The sequence below is a fragment of the Egretta garzetta genome, unplaced genomic scaffold, assembly GCF_000687185.1.
Source record: "Egretta garzetta isolate BGI_Z169 unplaced genomic scaffold, ASM68718v1 scaffold154, whole genome shotgun sequence".
In the NCBI taxonomy this organism is placed as follows: domain Eukaryota; kingdom Metazoa; phylum Chordata; class Aves; order Pelecaniformes; family Ardeidae; genus Egretta; species Egretta garzetta.
In genome coordinates, this window is record NW_009259600.1 from 6,469,281 (window position 1) to 6,481,993 (window position 12,713).

Below are 12,713 nucleotides of genomic sequence, written 5' to 3' on the forward strand. Positions count from 1 at the left end.
TTTTATTAATTAAAACCTTGACTAAATTACAACCTGAACCCTCTATATGCAAATGTACACAAGCCATTTAAACTGTAATTCTTTAATCATGTTTCCTTTTACTCTGGGACTTTGCTGGAACTACAGCTATAGCAGAGATGTTGTGTGGGCACCAAATTAATTCTCTCCTGATATGATACAATGGAAGAACTATGAGTTATTATTAAAGTATTTTAGTGCATTAGCTGTAGGTATTTATGGTTCCAGATGAGATTAAGTTGATTATTAATAGGACAACATGATTCTTAATATTTTTAACTTAGGAGAAATTTTTATCATTGGAACTTGTCTTCAGTTTAATTCTGTATTTTTAACACTAACTACAAGATGTATTTTTCCCTGGAAATTGTCACAAGTTTCTATTCTGAAGGTGAAGATGTTCCTTTATCTTTTTCAGTTGAAACTGTAAGCCATTGAATTGTCTGGGTGACCAATCTTAAAAGTATCATAAGAAGCATTACTGCTTTCTCTGAGCACTTTTAAAATCTTTTTAAAATTTAAATAGAAAACAAAAGAAACTTGTGTTATAATTTCAAAATAATTTCCCATTATCCTTTCACATCTTGGTAGCTGGAATATTTGCTGAATAAACTCAATAAATATTCATTAACCTTTTACTGTAAATAGCAATGAAAGAAATTAGTGTCCAAACATGCCTTGAAAGGGGTTCACCCTAAGAAATGCAAGGCTTCCTGTTGAGGTCGTTCTTATCTTACCCAACCTAGTCCACTTATTTCTGATCAAAATTTCAGTTTAACTAAGTTAGAAACTTGGGACTTGTGATCCAAGTCTTGCATCAGAAAGAAGTGCTATTAATTCATACAGATTTGGCAGGGATAAGCCAAATCCAGACTTGCTGGATTCTGTGCAAAATGTTTTTAGTTCTTTACAATACCATGGTAGAATAAAAAGCCATCGTGGAATTTTTCTCTGAAGTTTTCAGAATATTTAACTACACACTGTGGTGTTTGTAGTCTTTTTGCAGAGGAATCCCAGGAAACAGAAATAATGACAGCAAAAAAAATGACATGTAATGTCTCCAGAATACATGGAGCATGTATTTTTCAAATTATAATTTTCTTCATACTTTGATGAAATCATTACTCTTCTAGTAAAACAAAACATTATCTGTCACAGATCTAATGACTGGATTAGACTCTGTAATTTTAAATTGCGTTAGTGCTTTCCTTTAACATTTTTAAACTGATTTTGCAGGTAATTTTGCTACTTCCCCAATTAACTATCAGAAACTAAAAGGTCCGTTGTCAAATAATTTTACTTAATTAATGTAAAAAAATAGTTATTTAGTTGGGAGTATTCTGTCAATAACATGGTAAGCTTTTTTTTACATTTTCTTCAAAAAATGTAAGCATCTTTCTTGTTCTGCTGTTATTTTTATGTGCATTTCATTAAGGATAGCATAATTGGAAGGGAAGAAGTAGAGAAGCAGAAGTGGAGGGGGAATAAGCAGAATGGGCTGTATATATGTCATTCACCTGAAAACTGGGTTCCTAGGGTGCTCTGTACGTTAGCCCCGTTACCCCAAGCTTCCCCAAATGTCCCAGCCAAGACCTGGGGTTAGTCACAGAAGCTGCTTGAGATTAAACTGGATATTGTCCAAGATGAGAGCTGGAAGCATATGTTTGCCAAAGGAAAGTGTATCCTTTCCATCTTGTCCCAGTTCTCTCCCCATCCAAGCCTCATCCATTGCAATTCACAATCTAAGCACCAGAAATGCTGGGCATGAATAATCTAGCTAAAGTGGCACCAATTTCTGTGTCTTCTAATGTGTCTGGTTGTAATTTCAACTAGAGCTGTTCAGGGGCTGCTATATAACATTGGAGCTGGTCCTGTGGTGGAGGCAGTGCAAATGTGAGCACTGAGTCAGGCAGCTTAGGGCAGGAACTGTCACAGCTACAGTCCTACAGAAATCTGTCCCCACTCCTCAGTCAGAGCCAGAGCCCTGAGGAGGTGGCCAAGTTTGTCAAAAGGATGAAACATTGCATCTCCCCACCCGTGAAAATCGACCTGCCGAATGACGAGTGCCTTTGAAAATCAGGCCACCTGCCTATGAATCTGATTATTGACTTAGGAACCAAATTTCACCCTATTTCTGAAAATTCTAGCTAAATTTTTCCAACGGTAATATTTTCTTGAAAATATATTGTGAAATTTCAGGTATCTTTCCTTAATTTCAAGGGATCATTAGTGCGTTTCTTCTGTGATGGTCCCCTGTTTTGATATTAAAATCCTAATTTTAGGGGCAAGATAGAAAAAATGTGATGTAATGATAATGACTCTTCTGATACTTGAGGAAATATTAAATAAAACTGATTGAAGAGAATTGGGTCATTGCAGTCTAACAAATTGGTGCTCAGTGGTTCTGTTGTAAAATTGCATTGAGAAATTTATTTTGCTTTGGGATGCAAAGTACCTACATCTCTCCTCACAGTGAAGTTTTATTCTAACGTATATGCTAACATTTTCACCTTTTCTACTGAACTAATCCTATTTATTATGGAAAGGTTTAAGACTATTGCATGGAGAAAACAAGAATAATGTTTAGCTCAGCATTGTTTTTTCTCGGCTATAAATCATCACTTTTTTTAGTTATAAAGCTCTCTACATGGCTTTGAAATGTGAAAGTATTTGAAAAATACAATTTATAATTTATTTCTAAAAATATTTCCTATAAAATGTGTCATGTTTTACTGTTAAAATATTTACGTCTTAGAACATCCAGATGTGCTGAGGACAAAGCAAGTTTGCAGTCATTTGGTCCTAAGTACTAGATGATTATGGTTGGGCGTTGTTACAAGTTAAAAGAACCATTACAGGATAAAAGAGAGAGGGAAAAACGGAGAGAGATCATAGAAACATTTGACTGAATTCCTCATGGCAAGATGGCCATTACTTACACAGCAGCCTTTTCCCACTTTGTATAACTCATAAAAATCTTTACATTATTCAGTGGTGCTTTTTGCCTTTACTGAATTTTTAATTTTTCTTGTACATTGGTTTTTTTCCTTCCCTCTTTTTTGAAGCCATGTAGTTTAGGCAATGATTTGATTGATCATGCTGTAGCACTTACAGGCTCTCAGACTTTAAGAGACTTTTGAAATGGTTTACTTCAGTTAATATTTATCTTGCTAAATTTTCACATGTACTGTGGGAAGTCACACACATCCTATTTCTCCATTTCACCTCACTGATTAAGTAACTTGTTGTAAAGGAAAGTTTGGGGAGCCTTTGTGAGCATGGAGATGTAGACTGTGAAAGAAGGATGTGGGGTAAGAATGCAGGTTGTGGTTTTTGTCTCATCGGTTTCAATAGAAAAGTGAACTTAATAGCCTGCATTCATGCAGCAGCATTCTCTGTATTCTCTGTGTTAAGATACTCCTTTGAGATGTGTAAAGAGATAAACTGAATGAATATGTACATAAAAAAATGCCTGTGTCACACACTGAAGTTTAGACCAGATTGAAGACATCAATTCTTATGGAAATGTACTCAGATCAATGGTATTCTAGAGAAATATTCTTTAAGAAATAGTTCCAGTGTTTATACCTTCAGCCTTTCTGAACATTTAGATTATGAATATCTTTTAGGGCCCTAGTTATATAATCTGTTTACTTAGAAAATGGAAATATATGGACATTAGTTACATAATCTAAATAAGAATCAAATAAAAGTTTTAATCACAAATCTCCATAACAATTTTCTGTAACGCATATTTATGGACCATTTTTGTGTACATCTATAATAACACGGAAAGGCTTGGCATGTGACGCACTATGCGGGATGTCTAGACAGCACATGATGCCTTACCTAAGAAGTGATGCATACAGTATTTTTCATTGAATTTTATAATTTTAAAGAATTTTAACATTTCTTCTGCACATTACAGTTTGGATTTAAAAAATTTTCTAACCTCAGTTCTGAAAATCTGTTCATTCTGAGAGTTTCTAAAAGCTGAGTTGCTTTGAAAATCTTCCTGTTCTGTTTTCATCCTGTAATTGTAGTACACTTTAAAAAAGAAATTTACTACAAAAGGCATTTTTTTAAGCTAGCATATTGATGAGTTGAAGGAATTGAATTTGTTCGTGAAAGGGTTTGACTGATGAAGGCTGCCAGAATTAGGTTTGAACTTCAGACTAATCATCTGAGAACAATTTAAAAGGCTGCTACTGTCTCTTCAGTGTAGAAAATATATTTATAAGGCTGAAAGTTCCTTGTTTTCAGACATATGTAATCCATTGCCTCATATCAATCACTATGATCCTTTACAAAAGCCAAGGCTGGTTGGTAGTTGAAATCTTCATAGATGTAATTCGGTATAAGTAAGGCTAGCTGCAGCAGGTTTTCTGCTACTTGCTTTGTGCATGCAGTATTGCAAGAGAAGATAAATCCGTTCAAAACCAGGATTTTCATTGTAAAAGTATAAAATGATCATGGAAACTAAGGCCAATAGAGTGGCCGAACCCATATAAAGTCCCTGGTAAAAGCTGAGAAGACACCAAGTGCTAATGTCTCGCTTTCAGCAGTGAGCAGAGAGCACGAGGTTTCACCCTGAAGCGTGGTTCAGGAAGGTGAGCTGTGGCGAGCCAGCAGCACATTGCCGTCTTGCATGAAAGCCCCAGTCCTCCTCCTCTCTCAAGCTTGCTGATTTGGACCAAATCCAATATTTACCTGACTTTTAGTAAGCCAGTTTAGGTCACTACACTGGTGCAAAACTAAACTGCTACAACAAATGAACACTTTTGCACTGTTACCAGAACTGTCACAAAAGAGCACAGTCACACTGCTGGGAGCAGCATGGAGAGTAGGGATGAGACACCCATGTCCAGTGACAATGAGCTGTGAGATAACTCAGCCATCTTGTGGACCATGTTTCCACTAAGCAGGAAAAAATAGTATGACTTCCAAGCAACACTGGCAACATCATAGGCAAAACCGCAAATTGTAAAGGGTGATGCATGTGACAGTTTGAGAGGTGATAGAGTAGGTGACAGCCTCTTGGAATTCCTGTTTTTCCTAAAATTGAAACCACATATCTTATCTAAAGACAGGGCTGCACTGCAGTCCAAAGTGTGACTGCAGCTTATCTTGAGAGATGAGAACCGGTTTTGAGGGTGGCAGCTAAAGTACCGGTAGCGCTGGAGCAGCAGAGGATGCTGACTGCTGAGAGCCCGGTGAATATTCATGGGACGAGTCTGTGCTGAGCTGCTGTACCTATGGCCTTGTTGCTGCAGAGGCTGACTACTGGTATACAGATACCCTGTGAGATAAGCAGCTTTTTAGCCTTGGCCTCTGGAAGAAGATGACTTCTCTAAGCAGTAAGCTTGAGCAAATAAGAATCTGTTATGGCACCTCTGTAAGATGCGAAAAAGCATCTATGAAAATGGCAATACTTTGTGTTACTGCTATAGGTTAAGTTCACAAAGATCCATGGTTACGGCAAACTTTGTAGCAGAAAAATGTACCAGATGCTCAATGCTGTTGTGTTTTCAGTAATAGTTTTCTGTAAGAAAGGAAATACACAGTAAAAATAGGTATACAAGAAGGCATCTTGACATGATTCCCATTCAGCATTTTCTGAGCCTGATTTTCTGTTGCTCCACTCCCTTTTTGTCTGTACAAAGTGACTGAAAAGCGGGTGTAAAACATTGCCATTCTGATTTGCTAGCATTAACATTAACACCTTCCTTGTATTCACGGTAGATCAGATGACTAGACAACACGCACTGCACTGGAAGATAAAAGCTTTATTTTTCAGAAGTGCTAAAGTCTCAGTCTGCCTACGAAATTCAATGAGAGCACAGAGTGCTTAGTCAACAGCTTTGCTCCTTTTAAATATCTGGAAAGAGACTTGAACACAGTGCCCTACCTCTCTGAGCCATTTACGTTTCTGTAGTATGAGCATGAAATCCCATCACCCTGTGAAGGTAATGACCTTCAGTGACTCTGACATATACACATCGCTGAGCATTTTACAGAGCTGGGGGAAGCAGTAGTTGGCTTTGTATTGACAGTGGTAAAATGTGCTGTAGGAAGTGCTATGGAAGTACATTGTAATCATATAACTGAGTTGCTAATTATAGATAAACAGTTGCAGGTCACCTGGACTGTTTGTAAAAAACAGGTCTCAGCACTGCCTTATGTTAAGACTTCCCCAGGCTTCCTACTTGGAGACTGTATTATCTGTAGTTTCCATCTTGGTGAGACTTGGCTGTTTGTGCTGTAGTTTTCCTTGCTGGATTTGTGCTGCAGGCTGATTTAAAAAAAAAAAACAACAAACCATAACAATTCAGATAAAGTAATTCAATCATTTTGAAGGGATGAGTCCAAAGGGAAAGGTCTTGTTTTGTCCCTGATAAAACAATTAAGACACTAAATGGAAGTGGTGCATCACCTTCATTCTGGGGGTGTGCATTTCATGCCACTATGAAAACTGGGCACAGAGTTGGGTGTGTTGTTCAGCCTCTGAACAAAAATCACAGTTCACATAGGCTTAGGAGAGAATTGTTAGTATTCAGATTCTAGTATCCATGGTTCTACTGAACTTGTTGAAGTTCCTGTGTATAACCACAATATATAGGGACCTTTCCTAAGGAATTATTAACTATCTTTCTCCTGGGTACTCATAGACGCAAGAGGATTTTCTCTGTAATTGCTCTGGACCAAGGCAGTACAGGAGTGCAACAGAAAGACTATATATTTTGTATTCTTGACCTACCTTCCACATCCTGCTGGGAAGGAAAAACAGATGACTTACAAAGTGGACTAAAGGTAATTTCAGGAGGAAAACCACTGAACTGATACTAGAACTCTGTGGGAGAGACAGGAGATGGAGATGGAGAAAGTGTCCCTGGGAGTAGATGGGTGAGACAGAAGTCTGTGGGAGTGAGGAGGGGCTGCTGACTCTGGCAAAGGCACACTGAGGAGCTGAGAGGGGAGGAGGAGGGGAGGACTAGTGCTAGCCAGTGGGAATCTGGAGCTGGTAATGAGGCTGGGATTGGTAGTATTAACTGTGCCATTTCCCAGGTTTTTGAGCACTTGATCTTACAACTGTATCTGCTTTTCTTGTTCTTTTCCCGGTGGGGGTTTTCATTATTATTATTTGAATACTCACACCAAAAAGATTCAACATCTAGAGAATATAGCTGAACAGAGATGATACAATTTTTGTTAAAATTAGGTTATTGTGATATTCTGCAAGTACATAAATCCATTATGTATTTAGTTCTTTCTTTTCTCCTACTTGCTCTGCTTTTCTCAAATACTTTGTTTTTCAAACTAGAACAGACCTTTAGCTTAGTGCATTTCTGTTTCTTCTAACTGTTTTGTTCTTAAGAAGAGCAAAATGAATGTTTTGTTTACCTAGATATTTAACTCCATTAATGTCACTATGGTTATGCAGATCTGAACTGAACAGCTGGTCCAGGATTTCTACAATAAGTATACTCCTGCAAGACTCCATTTCCTCAGCCGTCTTGAACAAGTGTTTCTTTTGCCTAATTCCAGCCCCTGCTATGTGGTTTTTTCATATTAGGAATCGGTACAATATTTAAAATGCCTCTTGCTCACGGGAAAGCCAAAATTGAGGAAGGAAGGAAGGAATGTGCAGAGAAAAATGAGATTCGTTCACCCATAATACTTCAAGAGAAGTTAAGCACTTTTCCTTCTGTCTGCACAGTTGATGGTAGATCCTTTCTGACAAGCTGAAATATGCTCTGAACAAGAAGTTTTAAACAGTTATTCCAAATAATTAGAGAGATTTGAGTGAGAGCTCTATATTAAATTCTTGTTGTATTAAAGGAAAGCCCTTTCAAACAGCACTTTTTCAGTGAAAACCATGTGTTAATAGTTTACTCCTTATGGAACAGATCATCAGGGACCCATGCTAAAACTGAGCTACTCCTTATATTGTTTGGGAAGAATTATAATATGTCGAATATTGTTCAGATAGTACTTTCTGCAATTTACTTAAGCTCATTATTATAATTTATTTTGACTTTAAAAAATATTGTTCCTTGAGTAAATTCCCACAGTCAAGGCCTCTGGTAGAGATGCACTAAACAGCATTATTAGGTGATTTCTGTGGCAATAACAAGCCATAGAAACTGTCTCTTCTGTTTGCTATGACATGGTCCTTATCAGATTATAGCAATGGGATCAGCAAGCTCACAAAGCAGAACTTCAGATACTGCATTCTCTGAAACCAATTTCAATATCTTTTTAGTTTGTTAATGTATTTCATCATTCCTCTTTTTGCTTCTCTATACATTTTTCTGAGTATTTGTTGTTGTTTAGACCCTTCTAGCTAGATGTTTTTTCTCCAACTTCCTTTTGAAAACTATGCTGCTGCAAGAGTGGAAGTTATTAAAGATTTATCCTTGTATGAGAACAGCTAGTACAGTTGGCAAATCTTTTCTAATCTTATTTCTCAAGAGGGGTTGTAAATAATTTTGAAATGCATTGTTTAATAGTGAATGATGCAAAGGAATTCAACTCAATTGTAGAAGATAAATTGATGGATTTGCATTTTCCCCTCCATTTCAGGCTTTGCATCTGTATTCATTTGTAGATCTTCACTTACCATGTTTATTTAATATGTAACTGAAGTTGTATATACAACAGATCCATAAATATATATATACACATATAAATTATATGCAACAGCTCTACTGTTCTTGGGGGACAGGGTGGATAGGATCTCAGTGTGACTCATGGTGGATACAGCTGCAGTCTAACAGGCGCACAGCTGTGATTACACTGTATCAAATCAGCTTGTGATGTCCCAGTGTTCACTGGAAAGGCAAATATGGTTTTGCCTCTCTAATTTATACTTTATTAGGTAAGGCTCGCTGTGGTGCAGGAATATTTTGGTTCCACAAGTATATGCTAAGTACCTGGCATTTTCATTTCTATGCTACCCCAAAACTTTCCCACACTGGCCAATTCGTCAGATGGCTAGCTAAGCCTGCTTTGATAGCTTAGGAGTGCACAGTAGGTCTTTTTCAAGGCCAGGGATCTGGCCTGCCTATTAGAGGTTTAAATTTGGAATTATGTAGCATAATCCACCAAATGCTTTGGCTATTATATTCCCTGTAAAAATAAAGCAGATTTTGCTGAACTAGACAACCCCATCAGATCATGTACTTGCGAACTATTTATGATAAAAACCTAAGCACAAAATAGTAGCTGCATTTCCATATTACAGGCTGAGGCATACTCAAGAGGGCCCTAACCCTTGACTGCTGCTTTTAGGTACTATTGCAATAGAACTAATAAATTGCTGTCTAGAGGCTACCTTGGTCAACTGACAGTGCTTTATTGAGCAGGAAAGCTCTGCTTTAGTACTTGTGTAGGATTTCTGCCATTTTTTTCTAAACCATTTTTATAGCTTTGCAGAATTTAAAATGAATAATTACCATTACAACATCTAATACAGCCTGCTATTTATCACAGTCCATTCAGTGTCGTGCTGTTAATTTGTTACTGAGCTCAATAACTTGTATGACTGAAGAACATCTTGTGTTTGATCAAAGGGCATTTCTTGAAAGGCATCCAGCATTTGTGTGAAGGAGAGATGAGAATCTATGATGTCTCTTAATAGTTCATTTCAGTAGATGATTTCTATTGTTATTTAAGGTGATGATTTAGATTCCAGACATTCATCTAGCCTTGCATGTGTTTTAAACCTTCATCTTCAAAGCTATAGAAGCTTAATTTTATGCATTCTGAATCATCCTGGTAAAGTCAGTGGTATTAATCATAAAGTATAAGTTTCTGCATTCGTCTAAGACTGCGTGGGAACAGAAACAGAGAGCAACGCTCATACCTATATGTAATCTGGGTTCCTAAGGTTGCTGCAAATGGCAAAAATTCATCTTATTAAGTTTGGATGCATCTTCATTAATAATGATGGGGACTTAACCTAACTAAAAAGATAAAATAATCTTAGTTTGATCCCTAAACAGATCTCCTAACTGCTCTGCTTTGGAATTTAGCTAAGTGTCTTTTCCACCTTTTCATATGAGGAGTTCTGAATTTAAAAGAAGAAGACACGAGCAGAGAAAATAATATTGTGTTTTGATTGAAGAATGACATTTCTCTTTGAGAACATACTTTCTTGTGTGCTATGTATGAACTGGCTGACTTGCTTTAAGTTTTCAGTATAGTCATTTAGATGTTGTGAGCTAGCAAACCTGTACATGGATTAATATTATTTAAAGAGAAATATTAAAATTAAATAAAAATCAATATAGGAAAACATCTACAGAAAAGAGAATGATAAGGATCCAAGAAATCAGAGGGTAATGCTTATGCCTATTATTATCATTCCAGTGAGGGGGGAATATGTTATATGATGCTATGATTTAAGTATTCATTTTATTAGAAAAATATGCTTAGTGAATTTAAAATCAGTGAGGGGAGGCATTCCTAAAAGTATTTGAGGAGAAAATATGGATTCTAAAATTAGACTCAATAAATTATTCATTAAAGATTTGATATATACTTGAAAGTGAGAAATTTAATTGGAATTATTTAATTTGTAACTGGTTGAAGTTCAATATCACATTTTACTACATGCAAATGTAAAAGCTGTAGTAATTTGACTTAACATGTTTAGATAATATCGTAGGCTTAATTTTCCCCCCTTTTAAATAACTAAAAGCCAAGTATCAAAGAAAGAAAATAAAAGAGCTAGATTTCATCATCCATTCTTGATGAATGCATTTGTCAAAGAGTGAGAACAGAGACAAAGTATTTTTCCTCTGGACTGCAGAAGAATTTGTGTTCTTTCAGATTTTTTTTCTTCCCCCACAGCTTTTATTGCTGAGAATGACATTGTATAGTGTGGGGTCTCCCTGTGGTCAGATGGGGTCAGCTGTCCCAGCTGTGTCCCCTCCCAACTCCTTGTGCCCCTCCAGCCTCCTCACTGTGGGGGGCCGTGTGAGAAACAGGAAAAACGTCTCTTGCCAGATCTGGTGGGGTGATGCTAAGCTTTTGGTGGTAGAGAGGATCCTGTTGGAGGTTGATGCCAGGGAGGGTTTGTGCTGAATCATCAATCAACTTCCTGAAAGTGTGAGCAGCTGTGATCATTTTTGCAATGTACCGGGTCACACCAGCTCTGAAGCAGCAGAGGTTGAAATGCTTTGTAAAGGTATTCTCTATCCTAAAGTACTTGCAATGAACTAAAGCAAAAATTAGAGTTTAGGTAAACTATCAATACTCAGTAAACTTGGCATCACATGCGCTGCAAGGCCTTTTCATGTAAAAGTAACATTGAGATTATTAAAATAAATGTGGCACCAAGTATTTCAGGTTTGCTAAAAAGAACAGAATTTTCTGTGTGTCTAAGATTGATGTATTCTGTTACCTGGATTGGCTTGAATTGTTAACAAGATGCAAATGGGTAAAATTAGCACTTGAACGTATCCAAAGAGCTAAGTGCTAGCCCATTCTGTGCTCTGAACTAGAGGTGCATTTGCCAACCCCAGTTCAATAGCTACTTCCACATGTTTCTATGTGACTGATAATAAGCTCAATAATGTGGGTGGTTTTCCTAGCATGAGCACAGTTTACATAAATACAGTTATGCCCTTTCCAGTTGAGGACTTGTTTGTGCATCTTTGGCAGAAGTGGTAGAAGTAAGCATGTAGGACTTTGCAGCTGACTTTGTGGATAATGTCCTGGATGGGTTTCAGGACTAATCTAAGTAGGCAGCAGCCCAGGATAATCAGGGTAGGTAAAATGGCCCAGTTGGTTATTTTGCATGCTGAGCTTGCTGTTGCTGCTGTGAGAGGTTAGTGTTTGGTGCAGTGGTTGCTGCTGGAGGGAGGGAGAGGATGAGCTGAGCCATCTCCTCAAGCTGCAGTGACAGCCATGGCCTGGAAGAAGCAGGAACAACAAACCTGCCTCTGAATGTACTCTCACCCTCATCTTCAGCTCCATCTCTTCTGCTTCCCTGACCCTTACTATGGGACATCACTGGCCCTTGCTGAAGAAAAATTCAGTTTTGTCTATGTCCTGGTTTCAGTTAGGACAGTTAATTTTCCTCCTAGTAGCTGGCATAGTGCTGTGTTTTGGATTTAGGATGAGAGTTGATAATTCAATGATGTTTCAGTTGTTACTAGTTAGTGCTTAGGCTGGTCAAGGACTTTTAAGCTTCCCCTGCTCTGCCAGGTGCACAAGAAACTGAGAGGGGACACAGCCAGGACAGCTGACCCCCACTGGCCAAAGGGGTATTCCAGACCGTATGATGTCATGCCCAGTACATAAACTGGGGGAGTTGGCTGGGGGGGAGCAACTGCTGCTTGGGGCTGGGCTGGGCATTGGTCAGTGGCTGGTGAGCAATTGCATTGCACATCTCTTGCTTTATATATTTTATTATTGCTATTCTTTTCCTCTGCTGTTTTATTAAACTGTCTTTATCTCAACCCATGGGGTTTACATTTTTTTTTCAATTCTCTCCCCCATCCCAGTGGGGAGGGGGGTGTGAGCAAGCAGCTGCGTGGTATTTGGCTGCCTGCTGGGTTAAAACACAACAGTCTATGAAGTTGAGAAACTTTGCTTTGGCTCTGTGCATATCTGCTAATGCTGCTAGCCTCCTGCGGAGTGGATTAAAGTGTGAGTAGATGTCTTTTTAATGAAGTTTATCAGATCAT

General features: G+C 37.9%; 1 protein-coding gene across 15 annotated transcripts in view; it reads left to right on the forward strand.

Annotated features, from left to right (window-relative positions):
* The window catches only part of RIMS2 (regulating synaptic membrane exocytosis 2), a 345,182-nt gene that overhangs the window by 70,538 nt on the left and 261,931 nt on the right, over positions 1 to 12,713 (forward strand). The gene's annotated exons all lie outside the window — the stretch shown is intronic.